The 21,050-nt window shown below is 39.4% G+C and overlaps 1 protein-coding gene across 12 annotated transcripts in view; it reads left to right on the top strand.

Moving 5' to 3' along the window:
* ZMIZ1 (zinc finger MIZ-type containing 1) overlaps positions 1–21,050 on the top strand; it is a 386,929-nt gene that overhangs the window by 187,191 nt on the left and 178,688 nt on the right. Inside the window, exon 5 of one of the 12 annotated variants that reach the window (XM_081007651.1) lies at positions 17,570–17,664. The exons of the other annotated variants lie outside the window; for them this stretch is intronic. The gene's annotated coding sequence lies outside the window, so the exon portion shown is untranslated. The remainder of the gene's footprint in view (positions 1–17,569; positions 17,665–21,050) is intronic. 12 annotated transcript variants of the gene reach the window in all.

The following is a 21,050-nucleotide window of genomic DNA, read 5'->3' as shown; positions in this document are numbered from 1 at the left end:
TCCCCCTCTAAAACAAGGTGCGTTCTGTGCGTTCAAGGTGCATTCACCTGAAGCCTCCGGAGCCCAGCGGGAGTTCCCACTGGGCTCCAGAGGCTTTGGGTTCCTTTCAATCTTCTCTTTGGGGCTGGCAGGGGGAAGCGCTGCTTTCCCCCACCGCCAGCCCCAAAGACCACGTCGGGGAGCAGCGCAAAGGCGGTGCGCCGCCTTCCCACTGCCCCCCAACCTTCGTACAGCCTTTGTAGCCTTCACGGGGCAGCGGGGTGAAGGCACCCCGCTGCCCTGCAGAGGCTTTCCACAGCCATCCGCAAGCTAGAACAGCGAGACGGAGTGCTCCACAGCGCTCCGTCTCCCTGTTCTGGCTTTGGGCTTAGCCGTGCAGCCTGCATTCACTCTATAGGACGCACACACATTTCCCCTTAATTTTTGGAGGGGAAAAGGTGTGTCCTATAGAGCAAAAAATACGGTATTTTCCGTAGGGGAATAATAAAAAAAAGAAGAAGAAGAAGCCATTATACAATTATTATAGGCAGGCAGTACAGGGTTTCAATGCTTTTACTAAGCAGACATGTCTTGTCTTTTGCAAAAAATGGGGAGGCCAAATGAAACTAACAGTTGAGGTCAGGACATGTGCATGTTCTTGGAGAACTTTAAACCATTGCTTGGGACAATGTGGACTGAAGCTTTTTAATTCAGTGTTCCTTTTCATACTTCCTGCATGTTGGTTGTAATTATTATTATTTATCTCTTTTAAAAAGTGGAGATAAAATAAAATGGATGGAGATGAATATTTTTTTTTTGTAAATCTGTTTTGAAAACTGAAGTTGCTATATACAAGCAAATATATTGTGAACCTTCTTAGTCTAGATAAGATTTTTGTCCCAGGTCTAGAGCTGTATATGGCATAAAGTAGCGACAGGCCATCAGTCTTTACAAATCAAAATCCAGACTAGTGTAGGATCCCTGGTGCCCAAGCAAAAGAAGGGTCCCCAATACACCTGGCTGTGTCTGCATGTAAGACTGTTTACTTTGCATAAAATATTGCAATATACAATTATAGGCATACCTTTACATATATCAAAACATAAAGAAAGAATCTGCCAAATACAAATTCAGCTAATTCTTTTTATGTGGTTCCTATCCTCAAGACATCATTCTCCCAAAGCAAGCAAAGTCATTAGAGCAGGATTAGCAAAATGGCTTTTATGAGGCCATTCTGTCCTGTTCTTCATTGGGGGAGGAGAATAATACAACCAGAAGAGCTGAAAATACCAGACACATCCTGACTCCTGCTGAGGATCGGAGATGCATTTGCTGAATGTCTGTGTTGCTGAATACCACCCATTGTGATTATACGGGAAGTGTGTGGGTGGCAATTTTAAATGGTAAATAAAACCAGGCAGAGGAGAAGAATGGCGTTACCTATGGAGTTATAGAGAAAAGCTATGGTTAGTAAAATATAAGTAGTAAAAATATTCAGGAAATATATGCAACTACAATAATGGTTCTCAAGCTTCAATGCTCCCTTAGCAATTTCAATACATATTCTCTGAATCCTAGCCTCGCGCAAATGCAGGTGTGCCAGGTTTTCCTCAGATAACTCTGGCCCATAAGCAGACTTTCTTCTCCTTTTCTGCCATTGCACCTTTGATGTGAAGCCTTACTTTTTTATAGATGCATTCCTGTCTTTCATTCCTCCCTCTTCTTTGCATTCTGTCTGTGATAAGGAGGGGGCACCACATTAATGCCCACAAAATTAAGATGTCAAGCAAGTTCTTCACCAGTTTCTGTAGGGGAAACTGGAGGAGGACCACTCTCCCATAAATCTGTTAAGCTCAGAGTGGCCATTTGAGAGCCTCACTGCAGACCAGTGACAATGAAGTACTAAATCAACAAGGTTTGGTGGGCGGGTGTATGTGGGCTTCCATTGATAGGACTGTTTCTTACAGAACTGACTCAGGAATAATATGTTTAATTCACTGAGAGAGTAGGTGTTTCCTATTAGTTATCCTTGAGTTTCTATTCTCTGGGCCCATTTTTTTTTTAATGGGGAAACTGTGTGGCTCAAACTGTTAGCGACCAAGGAGAATGGAAAGATACTTTGTCGCAAAATCACACTTGGTTGAGGATCCCTAGGGAACTTTTTCACTGTACTCTGTTGGAACTATTGATTATTTGACTTTCCTCGTTCGTGCTGCTTTTGAAAACCATATGGAAACTGAGAGTGCTATGTGCATGCCAGTTGTATGTAGCTGCTCCAGTGGTTGGCTGGGAGAGGAGAATAATGTTCCCTGAGTTTTGCAGAGGTCCTCTTCGTCCACATGGCAGGGCTGAGTGATGATCCATTAAAGTGTTGGCCATCAGACGTTTCTCAGCCTCCAGATTTGAGCATGCCTGGCCGTTTCTGAGAAAGGGATGTTCTCTTCAAATCCATGTAATTATCTGTTAGGAAATAAAATGCCTCTTAATAGAATTATATGAAACTGTATCTATGGACCACGCGCAATGGACTCATCCCTGGCTTTTGTTAGTTAAGGAATATTTCAGAGACTAATTTCACTGGAAGTTGGTTTTGTGTTTTCAAGAGGCTAACTTTCATGAGAAAGTTTCTCTCTTTTGCCACCTTCCTCTGCCTTTGAAATCCTGGTAATGTCTGGAAAAATCTGTATGTATGGCAGCCATAAATAACACATACCCTCCAACATTTCTCCAATGAAAATAGGGACAACCTATTGCATAATAATATTAATAAAAAATTAATATCTACACCGTCCATCTGACTGGGTTGCCCCAGCCACTCTGGACAGCTTCAAACACATATAAAAGCATACAAAACATACAAGGGCTGCCTTTAGATGGCTCGGGGGTCGGTCCATTCTCTCCAACATTTCTCCGGTGAACATAGGAACCTCCTAAGGAAAAGTGGGACATTCCAGGATCAAATGAGAAACTGGGATGGCTTCTGTAAATCCAGGACTGTCCCTGGAAAATAGGGACACTTGGAGGGTCTAACAACATAGTCATGCACTGGGATGTTCCTATTTTCATCTGGGATATGTGGGCCACAAGTATACGAAGGCTGGAAGGTATGCAAACCCTTCATAAAGGGTTTCAGGAATGAAGAAAAGGTTCTGAGTAGCAGAATAATGTTTGTGCTGGAGTTTTCTTTTTCGGAAGATGAGAGACCAAGAAGCCTTGCAAATAATTACAAAACATTGCTAGTCCAAAGCTTCCCTTCTCCTACTAGCTCATCTACCCATGCATATACCAGTGTTAGTAATTTGTTAACTAAATGAGGAAAGAGCCAGCTCCTTTAAATCTTCACTGCCTGACTACCTCAAGGAGGGTAATCCCCCTCCCCCCACTCCAGGCAGGAGCTTGAAATAAGTGCCAATAAAGATGGGGAAGAGAGACACAGCATTCTCTATAGCTCAGCCTTCTGGTCCTGACACTTGCCTGGACAACTGAAAAAGCTACAGCTTGACTTGGATAAAAGATCCAGTGCAACAGAGACATCATCCAGCATGGCCATCAAGCTATACGTGGTTTGCTCTCTACTGCATGGACCCAGCCCTGATTTGGAGTCCATTTATTGCTTTTTACAGAATCTGATCCTTTAAAATTTCCCCAAGCCACCTCTTAGGAGCTGATTTTTATCAGTTTCATTTTATACAGACCTTTTAAAAATGCTGAGACGATAATGCATCCCGGTACAAAAACCCGACTTCTCACTAAATCAATGAATAGCAATTCTGATTGCTTTCAGGGCACTGGCATTGTTACAAGGTTAACTGAAGGCTAAGGGGACAGATCAGATATTGGCTTTGGTAAACTCCAGAAAGGAAAGTGGAGAGGCAGACACTCTGCATGGTAAATGACTGCTGGTAGTTTGCTGACAATGAATGAATTCTGACCTTTGCTGCAGTAAAATGCAAATATATTATCTAGCTTAATATGTAGGAGGACCCCTTTTGCTCAGTAGGAGAGAACTACCACATTAATTGTAATTGGTACTTATTTAAGAGGGCTGGATTAACTATTACACTCAGTACTCCTTAGAGTAAGGTTCTGGATAAATCAAGGCTTCCTATGCTCCAGAGAGCCTGTTGAACACATCTCTCATCCCTTATGCCAGTGGCCAATGGAAACAATGGCCATATTCTCAGTTGTGAGGAAATTTTAAATACTGATATCTAGTATAGCATGAAAGGCAGATCAGTTGCCTTCCCCCTCAGTTTGGGCAAATTTTGAATGTGGAATTAAGTGGAACAAGGGGAGGGAGTTTGTGTTTGTGTATGTATGGCTAACTGTGAGCTGCCAAAGTTCTTGGTTCAAACTGCGCTTCTACTTTAAAGGTAACTATACGTAAGCTACTTTCACAACCTCAGCCCCATATCTGTAATAAGAGACAGTACTAATATTGACATACATTTGTAAGGTTGTTGTAAGGCTTACTGAGATAATGAATGTGGGAGGCTTTAAAATATGCTGTATAAATAGCTGCTATTAGTGTTCTTTTTTTTTTTTTTTAATTAAAGGAGTCTGTTGCTATGATATAGTTCAGCCATGTTTCAGATAGCCCCAAGAATACTTTTCATGGTAGGATTTCTTGTACATTATAATTCTTTGCCTGTTTAATTATTCTGTAAAATATCCCATAAACTTTTGGTTTCTAAACATTTTTGATTGGTTGAAAGTAATAGACATAAGTAATAGATATGTCTCAAAAAAGTCACACTCTTTAAAAATGAATAAAGATAAGAACAGAAGACATTTTGTATGCTGTGTAAGACTTAGAATAAAACACCGGGGAGATATTCCTCTTTCTCTCTCTCAAATTATAGTTGTGTAGTACCGAGAACATTACAATTGTTTAACCCAAAGGCTGCAAAATGATGTCTGATATTGTGAACTTTGTCCCTTTCTCAGTTTATAAACAGGCTTCATGAAAAAAATTAAGATTCTAAGCCCAAGAAATCCAAATTGTGCACCAAGAAAGCTTGAATTAGTTGACTTGTTGGAATTATGCAAATTTCACAAATGGCATGATTTATTTTCTGCATATTTTAATCTGCATAATTTATTTTGTGTAATTCTGCTTTTTGGCAGTTGGGAGGAGGGGAAGGCACTTTGCAGGGCATTGAAGCCTTTTTTCCCAACCACTGGAAATTTTATTAAGCCCCCCCACTTGTTTCTGAAATTTCAGTCCATGTATTTTAAAGCTTATATTCACAGCCATAAAGGTTAGGAATTTGTTTCCCTTCCCTTTTAAAGTGATATTAGCTGGGAGTGCCTGGCACTGCATGGGAATTTGGAGAAACCCACAAATATTGGGATTGTAAAATGAACAGTACAATTTGTGAGTTTGGACCCATCATACCCAAAATCAGATGAGGTCACACTAAAGCCACATTCGGGTCTGCCTTCTTGATTCAAAATGGAGCCTGGCATCTAAACATCAGTGAAGATGGCAGCCCCACCACATGAACCCTTGAGCCCAGTTTCACTTGCAAACCTATGCCAAAAAAATGGTAAAGTCATGCCAAAGTCATGTTTTGGTCTGCCATATTGAATCAAAATGGCACCCAGCATCCAAAAGTCAGTGAAGCCTGCTGTCCCCACCTTGGGAACCCTAATGCTGATTTTGGTGGTGATATCTCAAGAGGTGGCCAAACTTGTGCCAGAAAATGCGCACTAAAGTTGTGTTTTCATCCATCATCTTCATTCAAAACGGTGCCTGGTATCCACATGGTGACGAAGTCCGCTGCCTCCACCTTAGGAACTGTTGTGTTGTGTTTTGTGATCATATCTCAAGAGGTGGCTGGACTTTGCCAAAAAAGGGGGCAAAGTCATGCCAAAATCATGTTGTGTCCGCCATCTTGATTCAAAATAGTGGCTGAGTCTAAATGTTGACAGTGATCACCACCCTGGGATTGGGAACCCTAACGGCAAATTTATCACTGATCACTTGAGAGGTGGTTGAACCTATGGTGAACAGATGGATGATCAGATCACTTTCCAAAATAAGTAGTAGAAGATAAAAGATTCCCAAAAGATTCTGCTTTCCCTCAGAATCTGTGTGCTTACATATACAGCCTTGACAGTAAGTACTTCAGCAATGGTCCATTCTAGCCCAATAAAGTCTGTAATTTTCCTATCATCTTGAATTCAGCTCTCCAAAGTCTTTGTTAAATATCAAACCTGAGGTGTTTTGTGCTTATGAAGCATTATATTATGTACCAGCTGGCCTGTGTCCTCTTCAAAGGTGATTGTGTAATCACACACTTCAAGTTTGTTAAGGACCAAGTCCTCCTGCCAAACTGTATGAAATGATGCAGGACCGAACTATGTATGATGGGGCAGGGTATGTTAGTGATGCCTTTAGAAACCAAGTTAAAAGCCATTTTATGTCATATATCTTAGCTACATTGGAACTTCAGCTTAGCATGAGATGACATGATTGTCTGTTTTATGGTGTCATGATTGAAGATGTGTGTGATTCTCAGGAGTCTCTGTAGATGTGAGAATACTCAACTCGGATGTGACCTCCTCCTTTGTGAGCCTTAACTGGCTTCTGGTAAGCTCATTTACTTTACCAGGCCTTAGCAATCAGAATTAATTTTCTCAAGTCTTGTGAATAATTTCATCTCTGAAATCCAAATTTAAATCACATTTCTTTCTTTTCTGAAGCATTTAAGCTAGTGAGTTGCAATATAAAAGAGTGGGGAGAGAATGTCTATTTAAATCTCTGCCCTTTTTTGCATATCACAAGCCAGCAAGTATCCAGGATCTTGGAGTAGAGATTGTGGCTACTTTGCTTCTCCACCGGTTCTGCTACTATGCTGCACTGTGTTAAACCATGTTTTTACTTGGCATGTCTTCTAAACCTGGGCACATGGTTTAGCTGTCCTGGACAAACCTTTGAGGTCCCTTCCAACTCTATGATTCTAGAATATTATTTTGGAGCTCTGGTTTAACAGAATACACATTTTCCATGGAAGTGTGTGGGGTGGTTAAAATGCCTTTTGTTGCAATACCTTACTCATTTAACAAACTGAGAACAATCCCTAGCTTGGGGTGTTGTGTGAATCTTAGCTGTCAATGAGAGAGGGAGTAAGAGTGAGAGAAAATGTACCCCAAATCAGAGATCTAATCCATATCAACATTAATTCTTTTCTCCATTTAATTTCCTGTATAGATTCAGTGGGATTGCATTGAAACAACCCAGTTATGTAGGGCTGTGTTTACAATGCATTTTACCGCCAGTCCTCCCTCCCATCCTTTCTTGCTACTGTAATGTATTTATGTGCAGCAATGTGCCAAGGTAGCATGCAAATGCACCTCAAGATACAGTCATTTATAGGGCCTGATGGAAAACAAGGTGACAGCAGCAGATCCGACTGGATTTCATTGCTTGGAATTTGACTCTGGTTTTACTTCCAGTAGGCTTTTCAGTGTGTATATGTGTTTCCTTAACCCCATGGTGCTAGAAAAAATAATTAGAAGTGATGTCGGGAAAAGCAATAATAAAGGAAGCCTTTCTCAAATTCAGTTTTGTCAGTTAATAGCGAGTGTCTGGAACAATACAGCAGATGATTAAACGGGCTCATTCTGGTCTGAGGATATAATCAAAGGGGCTTTTGGATATCAACACCAGCATTACGGCTAAGGGAGAATAGTAGTGTTCTTGTGGATAAAGGATGAGAAGGGGGCAATGCCGGCCAAGTGATGTGCAAGTATTTGCATTCCCTGTTGGTGGTTCTTAAACTGTGGTCTGGGGACCTCCAGTGGACCTCAGTGCATATTCAAATGGTTCCTGAGACCATAATAAAGGAGAATACTGAATAGAATTTTTTTGATTGCTTCATCAGCTCTAATAATCTTAAGTTATTTACAGAAGATCAGCATGAAAGAGAAAAGTCCTTGCAATTACATGTAATGCTGGAGATAAAGGAGACAGACAGGGCTGTCCTTCAAGAAAGCTGGATATCTTACTGATAAGCACCATAAATGTCTTAATGGCATGGAGCAGGAGCCAACACAGCGATACTTTTCCTTTTCTTTCATGTTGGTTCTTCTATGCTTTTGGTTGCTGCATAGTAGAGTAGCATTGTGGAGAGAGAAATCCTTCTTTGTGACTTTGTCAAGTCCCCATCATCATATTGTGTTTCGTCTGAACATTTTGGTGAATATTTCAGAGGAACAGCAAATTATTTAAATTGTGTTGAAGTAGCACCGGATCTTTTTAGAAGGCTTATAAGTAGCCACTTGCCTACTTATCTATGGTGACTTAGAATTTGCCATGGGTGACCAGGCAGGAAGTCAGCCAGGCTGACTAATATAGGTATGTGTGCACAGGAGCTGGGGGGGGTAATAATTTGGGAGTGGGGGTAGCAACATTCATGAATTTATTTGCCAGCTTGTCTTCAAGGCATTCTTTAGCTCTCTTGTTTTAGAAAGTCTGCATTTCCTCTTTGAAAGAAAGTATAACTCTAATTAACATATTTTCTCACCCTTCGAATGCTATTGGCAAATTGAGACTCGTGCTGGATGACCCATAAGGTGAATGATGAAATGTAGCATGAATGTTTTCTTCCTCATATTGAAATTTGAAATTTCCTCAACACTAGAAGCTATCCTCTTGCTCCTGGTTTGTGCTTAATGAAAAACCTCCCCCCCCCCGTTCTTTCTTTTTTGCACTGTATAGAATTTTAAACAAGCCTGGCAAATAAATACTGTAGAGAAGCATAAGCCTCTATCCTTGTAGAAACTCTCTCAAATAGTTACATTAGAACCTGACCCTCTGTTTGGTGGAGGCCCTAGCCTAGAGCGTACTGATTAATCCAGCCCTCGTTGTGACCCGTTCTGAACATGACACAAGGCAACCTAGAAATGTAGCTTCTTCGGTATTTAACTTGAAAAACGTTGAAAGTGTCTCTTGATACTGAAGTGAAAATAATGCATTATATGTGGAGATCACAGAAGCAACACTTCATTACGATTCCCATCAGCAGAAGAATATTCTATCAAGGCAAAGATATTTACATTTATAATACACTAGGGATACAAGTATCTGTGTTCTCCTTCAAAGAGGGGAGGGAAATACCGTGTCATTCTTAATTAAGGCTTATAATGGACCTAAATCTTAATGAGGGTTTTTTTTTTTTTTGTATGTGCGCATTAACTCACAATATTGCTAACGTGTGTGGTTAATTTATATGCAGCCATCAACAATAATTCTGGCAGAAACTGGATGCAAAATGCTCTTTAGCAGATGCCGCACCCTCCAAATTTTCCTCTTCCCAATGAGTCCTTGTCTAGAAGATAAACAGAAGAGAGGTCTATCAGCAGCTGTTAGTCATGATAGCTAAATGGAACTGTATGCATTGCTAGAGGTAATAGTCTCCTGAGTGCTAGATGCTGGGGGCAACTAACCTGGGAAGGCTCCTTGCCTTCTTTGTGGGCTTAATGGAGGTATTGCACTGGCCACTTTTGTAAAGGGAATGATCTGATCTGTCAAGGCTCTTCTAATGTCTATTCTAATGTTCTTAAGTCTATTCATCAGTTTATCTCATCATTCATCTTGCAGCTAAACTTGTAGATAGCCTTTCTTGCAAAGTATTGGTTAGCCAAACAAATAAATTGCATAATAACTTCTTTGGCTCACCAATTGAGGAATATTTTAATTTTTTCCCATGTGTTTCACCAGAAAAAAACACCCCCCACTAAAACCCAAATCATATTTGTTTAGTATATATGCCACTCTTCCCCATGCATAGAGTCCTCAAGCAGTTCCAACAATGACCGAGCCCAGACCAACTTTGCTTCAGCCAAGTCAGCTACATCCTTAACTTCACAAAAAGGAACAATAAATAAATGTGGTGAAACTTTTTAAAAGGTTTTTAAATAATAACAAAACCCATTATATAGTAATCAATTGTGTGTTTCTCATTGGAACTCAGTTTTTTATACTATTGATAACATTCACTGGAATCAAAATTTTGTTAGCCTTGAAGGATATATATATATATATATATATATATATATATATATATATATATTCATTCCTTATGTTTATATGTTCGGCATTATTTTTATTCATTGAAACCTGCTTTATTAAAACCACACCATGTATCTTCCAGTATAACTTTATATGCTGTTCTTAGTGGTAAATTTCAGGTTATACTGGGAGACTGAAATTGTGCAACAGTTAGAGAAATAACACATCCTTTCATTGAATTAGTCTTTTGTAATGTAAGTAAATTATCCAGAAACCATTCATGCACAGTATTCTGATAATACAGGTGTTTAAATGGTAATAGCAGCTGAAATCACAATGTGAGTTGAAACAATAAAGTCATTAGGGTGTTGCAATATGAAATTAAACCATCTCTATTGCTGTGCACTACTATAAACATTGTACCCCACCTGCACACACACTGCACAAATGAAAGCAATGTCACACCCATTTAACAAGAGTTCACATTAGGGATTTAGACTGGGTTGGGTGTTTAGCGGTCGTAAGGGTGGCACAAGTAGAATAGTGTGCGAAATATGGAAGGTTTTGTTGAAAAATGTTGTGGTTCAGAAAATCTCAGGTTCTGGGCATATAACCAAGGTTACTGTGATTAATGCCTTTAACTTTTAGTATTCTCTCGGATAAACTTGGAGTTTTGTTTGTTTGTTTGTTTGTTTGTTTGTTTGAAGTAGAATACAAAAATAAGAAATCCTATCAAATAACAGCATCTTAATACTCCAGTCCATACACACTATTACAAAAAACACATTTTGTTAGAGAAAAAAATGTGAATAAGGAGATATATATTGCTCCAAAATAAAATAAGTATTGACCAACTGGAAATATATTTGGTTCCACAAAGGAGAGCTGAGTTTGTATACAATGTGTCGATTTTGTCATTGTAGTGATGTCCCAGATTCTTTAAAAAAATTGATGAGTGAAACAATCTTCTCTCCCCACAATATAGACTTTCTTGCTGCATTTACCAGGCTAGTTACAATTTCAACATCATCTTTCTCCATTCAGTTTATCAGTATAACAATGGGTCCTCCAGTAAATTATATCCTGTAATTTGATCAATATACCTCAATATTGCTTCCCACAACTTCTAACTGAATCTAATTTTCAAAATAATAAATTGACACCAAATTCACCACACCTCCAACAGATGTATGTCTCTAAATTTCAACTTACGTTTGCTCAAGTAACATTAGTAATGTATTTATATACATAACTAAGGATATATATAGTTCGTATATTCTCTTAAGGTACAGTTAAGAGAATATAAGATACAGACACTGCTTTCTCTTCCTTTGCCGTTCTCTTAATAACTTTTCTGTTCTTGTTCCTATTTTGTGCTATGGCATTCAGAGGAGACAGTATATACTTAAGTCAGGCATGGCCAAAACAGCCTCCAGCTGTTTTGGGACTACAATTCCCATCATCCCTGACCACTGGTCCTGTTAAGTAGGGATGATGGGAGTTGTAGTCCCAAAACAGCTGGAGGGCCAAGTTTGGCCATGTCTGACTTAACTTGACTAGTAACCATTTAGTTTCCTTATTCCCAATGAATGGGTCTAAACTCCCTTTAAAGCCATTTAAGTTGGTGGCTCTCATCACGGTTTGTGTCAACAACATCCATAGTTGGTTGTGTGAAGAAATACCTTCTTTTGTCTGTCCTGTATCCTCTTCCCTTGACTTTCCTTAAATGACCCTGGGATCTAATATTGTGCATGGGATGTGGATAGGACTCTTTCCACCATTTCCACACCACAAGAGTAGCCTTGTTCTATTATATCACCCCTTTCTTGATTCCCCCCTCCAAAATAAACACCTGCCCCTCCCCCCCAAAAAAAATTCTCATAAGTGAGTTCCTGCAGTCTCCTCATCATTTTAATTGACTCCTTCTGCACCTTTTCCCCAAAAGCAACTGTCATTTTTGAGATGTGGTAACAAGGACTGTATACAGTATTCCAGATGTTGTTGCATCAGATATTGCAGAGATGAATTTCATTCTTGATCCCATCCCTAATGATCCCTAACATGGAATTTTCCTTTTTCACTGCTGCTGCACACTGGATTGACATTTTAAAATTATTATTTATTCTTATTATTTATTAAATTTGTATACCATCCTCAGGGTGTTTCACAACTTAAAATTACAACATAAAAACTACAGAATACATAATAAAAATAAGAATAACAACAAACCAATAATATCGCTCCCATAACTCCATTACTGATTTCAGGCACCAGAATTTCCATGAATTCCTTAGAATGAGATGAAAAAGCAAGCATATGGATGACATTGAATACCAAATCTCTCATGGTGTGTCAAACCTGACTTGCATAATATCAAGTTTTGCAAGCATTTTGTTGTGAAGAAGCCTTTTGGTGATCACAGTGAGATGCACAAGTTTTATGCTTGAGTAGTAAGTCTTATGGGATTCCCAGCCATTTACATATATTCAGAGTCAAACTATGCTGCAGAAAATGTGTCAACTTTCAAATTTGCTGTAATTTTCGGCTCTACTACAATCCTATAATGTGAGTCAGTGTTAAAATTGCTGAAATTTTAGTGTGGGGACAATTCTCCACATGTGTTCCAAGGTAAAGAAACGATTTGTGGTGTTCTGCTGTTTCTAGCAAACGTACTCTAAGGTAACAGTCAGATATAGTGAAGTTAAGGGCCTCCTCACACAGTATGTCATGTAAGATTTCACAAGTGTACGCCTAAAAAAATGTGAAAGGTGAAAATAAGATAATTGAAATCATACAGGTATTCTCATTAGAGAGCCAGGATTGGCTGTGGTTTCCTATTGAGTTTGGTGGCAAACCTAGGATTGCTGCTGTGTTACATGCCTTACAAATTCACTCCAAACAGATTTTTGTGATCCCCTCCCCAACTGTTTGCAATAATATTCCATATTGGAAAATGGTGGCCATATGAAAAACTTCTTAGCTTCTGTACCATCAACAAAACACTGCCTACTTCTGCAGTTGTCCTCTGGCTTAAAAAGGTTGGTAACCTGAAGCTGATCATTTGTACAAAAAATATGGCTTGATTGCTCTTTGAATGGGAGAAATTGTGCTTTACACATTTTTTTCTGTTCAGTACCCATTTTATTTGGAACACTAAATGGCCTGAATACATTTTCCAAGGGAAATAAAAATCAGCCCTTCTTACATTAATGAGTGTGTCTATGAAATGTAATAACTGTAGCTGCACTTAATTGAATATGTGAACTATAAAGAGAAAGCATGATTGTTCCTTTTTTCTAAAAACTGTATATCAATGGCAACTAAATGTGTGAACTTGACTGCGCTAGAAAATATTGTGTGGGAAGGAAGGCGACAGATGTCTTATTCAAACGTGTGTCACCATTGGAAGTTGTGTTCATCATAAGAATGTAACAGGAGCCCTCTCCTCATAGGGGAATTGTTCTAGCACCAACAATTCCAGTATCAGAGGGCAGTATGCCTCTGAATACCAGTTGCAGGGAGCATAAGCTGTTGTGCTTATGTGCTGCTTGTGGGCTTCCCACAGGCATCTGGTTGGCTGCTTTGAGAGCAGGATGCTGGACTAAATGGACCTCTTGTGCAAACATGCCACATATGAACCAGCCCCTACTTTCAGCAGATAACAGTTGGCTGCCTCTTGTTTTGCAAAAACAACGCAAAAAAAGAGATACCTCTTTCAAGTTGTTCTTTCCCAATGCTCCTATATTCAGTACTGTCACTTGAGGCTCAGGTGGCCTCTGTGGCTAGGAGTGCCCCTTTTCAGTTACAGTTGGTTCACTGTAACTAGCCTTTTTGGACAGCGATAACGGGGCCACTGTATCCCATGCTTTGGTAGCCTCTAGATTGAATTATTGCATTATGCTGTACATGGGGCTGCTCTTGAAGATGACTTGGAAACCACAATTGATCCAAAATGCAGCGGCAAGATCACTGGCTAGTGTTCCATTTGGTTCACAAACAGCCCCTGTTTTGAAACAGCTGCATGGGCTGACAGTTTGTTTCTGGGCCCAATTCAAGTGTTTAAAGCCCTCAGCTACTCAGGGCCCAAATATCTGAAAGACTGCATCCCTCCCTATAGACCCTCTCAAGTGTTAATATCAGCTGAGGTGGCTCTTCTTGATAGTTCCAGCACCCTCAGAAGCTCAGGGATGGTGTTGGCCCAGGAATCATAAAATCATAGAGAGGACATTCTTTGTGGCAGCCCCTAAATTGTGGAACTCTCTTCCCACAGAGGTGTATGAGGCAACTTTATTATGCATCTCTTTACCCTGGCCTTTAACACCTGAGATGTATATGTTCAGGACCCAGTGTATTTTTTGTAATTTGTCTTTGGATTAGGGTGAAGTGCAGATAAATAGTAGTAGTAATTAATAATAATATGTTTTCAAGAGTGGACTGGAGGACATTTGGTTAACTTGATGACTCGTCCCACTGGAGGGTATAGGCAGGGCCCTCTGAAGAATATTGCCACCTCTAGTCCTAGCCTCTGACCATTTCCTTCAGATGCTAGATATCATCAAAACTAAATCAAATCAATAAATCCTATGTGATGTTGACTTTGAGCCAGTTAACATGTTATGCGCTGGTTGCATTTCTTCTGTGGCCAGCATTTTGGGGATAGGATGTGGCATATGACACTATCATCTCCATCTGAGCTACTGACTCTGCTGTAGGTAGTACCTTATGTTTCGTTGTGAGGTTCTACCTTTCAAACATTACTAGACCAATGTAGAATCAAGCCATAGGGAAGGTGCAACCTAACCACGATGGTAATGTATGAAAGGAAACTTTGAGAACTGTTAACTGCAGGTGATACTCACTTGCATCCAGATATGGACACTTTCTTGGAACTTTTGTATGTGCACAGGTATCCTCGAGATGTCTAGATTTGGGTTTTTATTGTTACATTAATTAAAGACTTGGTCCAGCTGTTCTAATAGTTTAATGAAGTTTCTATCTCAAGCATGATTTGCATCTGTATGAAACTCAGATCTGTGTGTCAACAAAGGCATGTATAGAAAGACTGTCAATGAATGCTCCATTGGTTTTTATAAAGATTTATTTTAATCACATGGTGTTGGCTATCCAAAGTCCTTGGGATGGCATTGTGAAAGAAATGTAAATAGATAAATAGAAGAAGTTCCTAAAAGTTGGAGATAAAACTGAACTATTTATGTAATTTATATTTCGTGCCACCTGAAAGGCTCCGAGTAGCTATAAAATGTTAGGAAACTAGACAAGAGTGACCTTAAAGTGGAAGTGACAGGAGTGAACCCACTTCTGAAGCTCTTTAGGAAACAATTTTTGTAAATGATTTTACACAAATTTCAGTGATGCAGAATTGTTTTTGGGTTTCTTGGTATTTTCTGCCATCACATATTATTCTGCTTAGCAACTATATGGATTTAACTAGTTCAAAGAAAAACAAATGAATGCTAGAATGAGGGGAAAGTGTTTCCTGCCCATTTAAAATCAATAATTATTCACATACATTTGTTCTGAACCACTCTCATTTATTTTTGTTTAAATGCCACTCCTGCTTAAGAATTGAGAAAAGAGGCACATTAAAAGGAATATCTGAAGTGTCTGTTATCAAGTCCACAAAGGCAAAAAAGTATCAACAGTAGAAAAAGTATTAACGGGCTATTTGCCGTTTTTACATACAATACGGTGTGAATATATTTCCCTTCTGTTTTCTTTGGCAAAGTCTTTAAAACATAGGAAATACAATCTCACATTTGATTAATCTGACCACTACCATAATTATGGTTAAATGTGGGTGTAACATTCTCTCTCTTAGGAGCACACCATGATGTAACTGGTACTACAGAAAACCTGATTATATTACCCTGCATTCTGTGGAGCTGTTAAGCAGAAGTCTTCTCTCTTTTTTTGCTCCAAAACTCATCTAAATGGAAAACACATTGTCTTCATTATACTCCAGTGTTGAATGAACAGGGTTGCCATAGCAACAGCCATCTGAGGCCTTGCTGATTTCAGGCCAGTGAATGGGGTAGACAAACAAAAAAAAAAAAGTACCTTGAAAACCAAATGGGAACAATTGCTATTCATTCAAGCCAGGTTTAAGATCAGCAAATGTCTTTTAGCAAGAGAGAGGCAGATAAGGAGGTATCAGACATGACCGCGGAATAATAACAGAAAATTATCATAATCTCGAAAGTTTTCATCCTGGTTGTGTAGCATTAGGAATCCTTTTTTTTTATAAGTGTAACATTTTTAAAGTGCTGAAATGGACAACAAGGTTTCGTCTGCACAAGCTTGGAAAGCAGTTGTGAGGATGTGCAATTACATTGGAACTTCCTTCTAACCTCAGCAATCATGAAACATTGTGAACATTTTAAATTTAAGAAGGCATGATTACTAGCTGGCCTGGCACTTATTAATGCCAACTGGAGAATCGTTCTGTAGTAGCACTTTCCCTTCCCTCCTCCCAAAAGAATGTGTTATGAAGGAAGAGGGGATAAGCCAGGGGCACTGAAGTGCCCTACTTTTCTAACTGTAGCTATTTTCTCCTCTGTTCCATTTGATTGTGATTAATTCTGGAGAATATTTCCTAATCCCCCCTCCCAAATTTGACTGGTAGAAATACCAGCTTTTTAGCTGTAGTAAACAGTATGTGGTAAAGTTTGGAAATCTGAAAATCCTAATAAATTAGCACTTCGATTTATATACTAGATTGTAGTATATATTTTTTTATGTACCCACTTTTTGTGATGCTAAGGACATATCAAATTAATTGTTTCCAGCAGTTGGAATTTGGGGGTAGTCTTTAAAATAATATTCTAGTCACCAGACCCATTTTTCCATTTGCCCCCCATGAAATATGACAACCTGATTTTCAGCGGCAAGCATGTCAGTTGCTGACATCGTTAGCCCAGTTCAGATACAATACTGTGAGATGGCACCAGGCTTTGCATTGTAAAGGAATGGAGGGAGGTGAGCGCTCCTCCCATACATCATGTAAATAAACTAATTCACACATATATCCAGTTAGTATACCAGCAATCATTTTCTGAGAAGAAGAATTGTGGAAGTCAAGGGCCTGTGCAGTTTGGTATTTGTGTGGTGTCCACATCATACTGATGTTCTCTGGAGGGGTGTGGTACACCTGTTTCACTAACATGAGAAGAGTGTCCCCAACCGAGTTATGTTCTGAGCTAAGCCACTCTCTTCCATTCTAGAATTAGCCAGTCTGGCCCAGAATTAGTAACAAGGAGCATTTATCTACCTTCATCCCTGATAGATGGCCATCCAACCTCTGTTTAAAAACTTCCAAAGGAGAAGAGTCCATCACTTTCTGAAGTAGTCCATTCCACTGTCAAGCAGCTCTTACTGTCAGAAAGTTCTTCCTAATGGTTGGTTGGAATCTCCTTTAAAAAAAAATATGGATCCATTGGTTTGGTTCCTACCCTCTGGAGCAGCAGAAAACGAGCTCGCTCCATCTTCCATATGACAGCCCTTCAGATACTTGAATATGGCTATCATATCACCTTTCAATCTTCTCTTCTCCAGGTGAAACATACCCAAGTCCCCCAACCATTTATGTACAAGAGCTAATTCACAGACTATACTTTGGCCACAAGTCCTAGGACCAGCTGTTGGAGTTGGTAAGTGATGTGCTCTGGTAAGAAAGAACCACTGTTTGTGTACAAATTAACTGGGCACACAGTAGACCCCACAGACACCTTTTTACCAGTTCATTTGCTGTAGTCACAGCACATCTGACATTTAGATTGCACAGAAAGTGGGGAAGGAATTAAAAGTTCAATTTTGAAATTGGACAAGTCTGTTTGGGATGACCCCCTCTCCTATATAGATACATATCTACCTATAATCTGTCAGAATTGCCCGATAACATAATTGTTAGCTGAATGCATAAAAACAAAATTTGGCAAGCTGTGTATATCTGTGGTAGAAAGCAGGAGGACGTCTTAGACTCATTTCCCATTGTTTGATTTAATGGCACAGGGGTGTATCTGTGGTCATACCCTTAAAGGACAAACCTGTGCAACTAGGTCAGAGAAGGATGGACAACAAGAGGTTGCAGAGCCTCTTGACCATTAAAACAGTTTCTTCACCCTCCTATGTACACATACTTCCATGATTTGGATACTACAAGTAGAATGCTTCTCAGGTTGTGAATCATGCTTTATGTAGTGATCAAAATGTAAATGCTTATTTTCTAGTCTGGGCATAACGGAATTCAGTAATTGCTCCTTACTGTTGCATGTATGTACTAATAGTTCTAACTTGCCCAGCAATTGGTCAAAGAGATCCGGAGGGTTCAGAAGCAGGCCAGCATATCAGTCATTAGTAGCTGGAGAGAGACAGAGAGAAACATTATGCTTGAGGCCTGTGTCATCTCTTATCTAATGTGCCCGCTCTTGACAAGAGGTTATCTAGAGAACTAAACCAGACCCCTGCATCCCACTCTGGAACATATCTGAGCAATTCTTTTGACTTTAGGTAGTTATTGTTTTTTGTGGGTTTTTTTTAAAAAAAAAGAGGGGATGGGGTGAGCGCAAGGCTCTCCACTTGGTACTGCCTAGCCTAGGTAAATCAGTCAGTGTGATAATATAAACCACTTACTGTGACAGTTGGGGAGTTGGAGACAAGGTGCCTTTGTGAGGAGATCAAGCTCCTCCATAATGATAGGCAAATTGTTATCTTGGGAGGCTTGTCTCAAAGATGGAATCTGTCAGGTTTTAATTAGTTTGCCTACCATATTTCATACAGATACAGCCTGCATGTATCTGAGAGCAAGTGGGTGGGGGTGGGATAATAATTAGTGGACAGCCACCAGGTCCGTTTTTGCTTTCTGGCATAAACAGCGATCTAATGTTTAACCACGTTCCAATTAATAGCAATATTGAGAGAAATGCTGCAGTCGTGGCTACAAAGACAAACTGGTATAGACATACATCTCTTTAAGTAGAGAACCAAGTGAGTATATATGATGTGATACTTCATTAGGAGCAAAAGTGAGGAGAAAAACACTCAGTTAGGGGGGCAGCTACATCACTTGATTCTTAGAATGTTTTTATATTCTTTAAAAGAGTAGTGTATTTTCTAGAGCATTTAGGCATGGATGTAGTAGAAGCTGAAAGAAAATGGGAGAGAGAAGGATGTCTGTCAATGTGGCATGTCCCTTAGAGGTTCTCAGGTTACAGGTATGGCAAAGACCTTTGTCTGTGAGATCTTGGAAAGCTGTTGCCAGTTAAAATAGGCATTATTGGGCTCTCTTGTCCCAATAATCTGTCTCAGTAGAAGGCAACTTCCTTTATTCACAATAGCATTATATATACACTATATCCCTATGACATTATGTATTATGTGTTTTTGTCAGAAAACTGTTCATTCAGGACCAAAAAGTCAGTTTTATCCCATAGATGAGCACTGCTCACCATATTACACTTCAGAAAGAGGGAATTAACAAAATTTTAAAATGACTAATTCCCATTTTCATTCTCTGAACTGTGTGGTCTCTGCTGCCTCCATACTTTCCCATACTAGTTGTGATCCATGTAAAGGCTTCTGGACACATCATTTTTCTAATAGCATACTTAATATATCACAAAAGTGATGCCCAGGCAATAACCTTCATCTTTATTTTGGGGCAAGCCAGAGGCCTTTAAAGTTGCTGTTTAGGATGAGAAAATTCTAACCAAATTTGCTATCCATGTAGTTTTGATGTCTTTTTACTCTGATTCACATACTGTTATGATCTAACAGTGGATGGGTCTACAACAATTTCCCTGTCATTTTTAATCCACAATGAGCTTTGAAATGTGGAAACTAAATGGGATATTAAAACCCGTTGTCTAAAAACAATTTCCCATTATATGCAGTGACCTGTCCTGACTTCCTTTATCGGCTCGCCCTAATTCATCTAATAGGTGCATTAATCCATCTCCTTGCCTTGCAAAGACAGCATGATCAATGGCACATCACTGCATGTCAGCTGTACAACATGACAGTAGCCACAAATGTGTGAGGCTAGATGAAACCCCAGGGATTCTTATGGTCACAGCCCCTGCGGAAAGGTGCTTTCAGAGCAAACGGCTTAATACCTATGTTAGAAGAGCTTTACCGGATCAGATCATGAGCCCATCTACCTCAGTATCCTGTTTCTGTCAGTATCTAGCCAAATGTCTATGAGAAGGCCACGAGCAGAGCATGAAGGCCACAGCCCTCATATCCTTATCACCTGCTATATTGTCTTTGAGCATAGAAATTCAGCTGTTATAACTAGCAGGTGTTTATAGAGTTGCCCCCCATGAGTTTGCATAATCCCTTTAAAATGCTGTCTGAGGCAGTGACCTTTTTTGTATAACCAGAATTAGAACAATAAAATTGTAGAACTGGAAAGGACCATGAGAGCCATCTAGTCCAACAGTCTGCAATGCAGGAATCCTTTTTCACAACATGGGGCTCCACCCCAGGACCCTGGGATTTAGAATCTCATGGTATATTTTATATAAATTTTATTTTTCAGTTTTTCAAAAATATGTTGACAAAAATACAATCCAATATTTTCCAACAAATATGTACATTTTTACACTCCCCCACTTATATTTTTAATTTGTAATACGGCATTTCCTTCAGTACTTCAATTACAAATTACTCACTTGTTTTCCTTTAGCATTAATTTTAACTGTTTGGTTTAAGTTAATCCTGCTAATGAATTTATATATGTACAATAACATTTCAAATAATCCACAATTTTTCCCAAGTCTTTGATAAAGTCTCTCCCCCCCCCCCCATTTGGTTCCTTATTGCTCCCATAAATTTTGCTGTTTCAACATAACCCATTAGTTTAGTCTGTCACTCCTCATTGGTTGGTACTGAGTCTTCTTTCCAAAGAATCCCATGCTCTACCAACGTAGCCTTCTGATGACAGCACAGCACATCTAGACTGAAACTTTCAAGTTTGTTAAAAACCAATATCTACAACTTGACCAGAAGTCTAGAAGTCTGAAGGAGGTCTCTAAGT

Source organism: Podarcis pityusensis, assembly GCF_964106645.2.
Source record: "Podarcis pityusensis genome assembly, chromosome: 5".
Classification (NCBI taxonomy): Eukaryota; Metazoa; Chordata; class Lepidosauria; order Squamata; family Lacertidae; genus Podarcis; species Podarcis pityusensis.
This window is presented reverse-complemented; position numbering and strand designations above follow the sequence as displayed.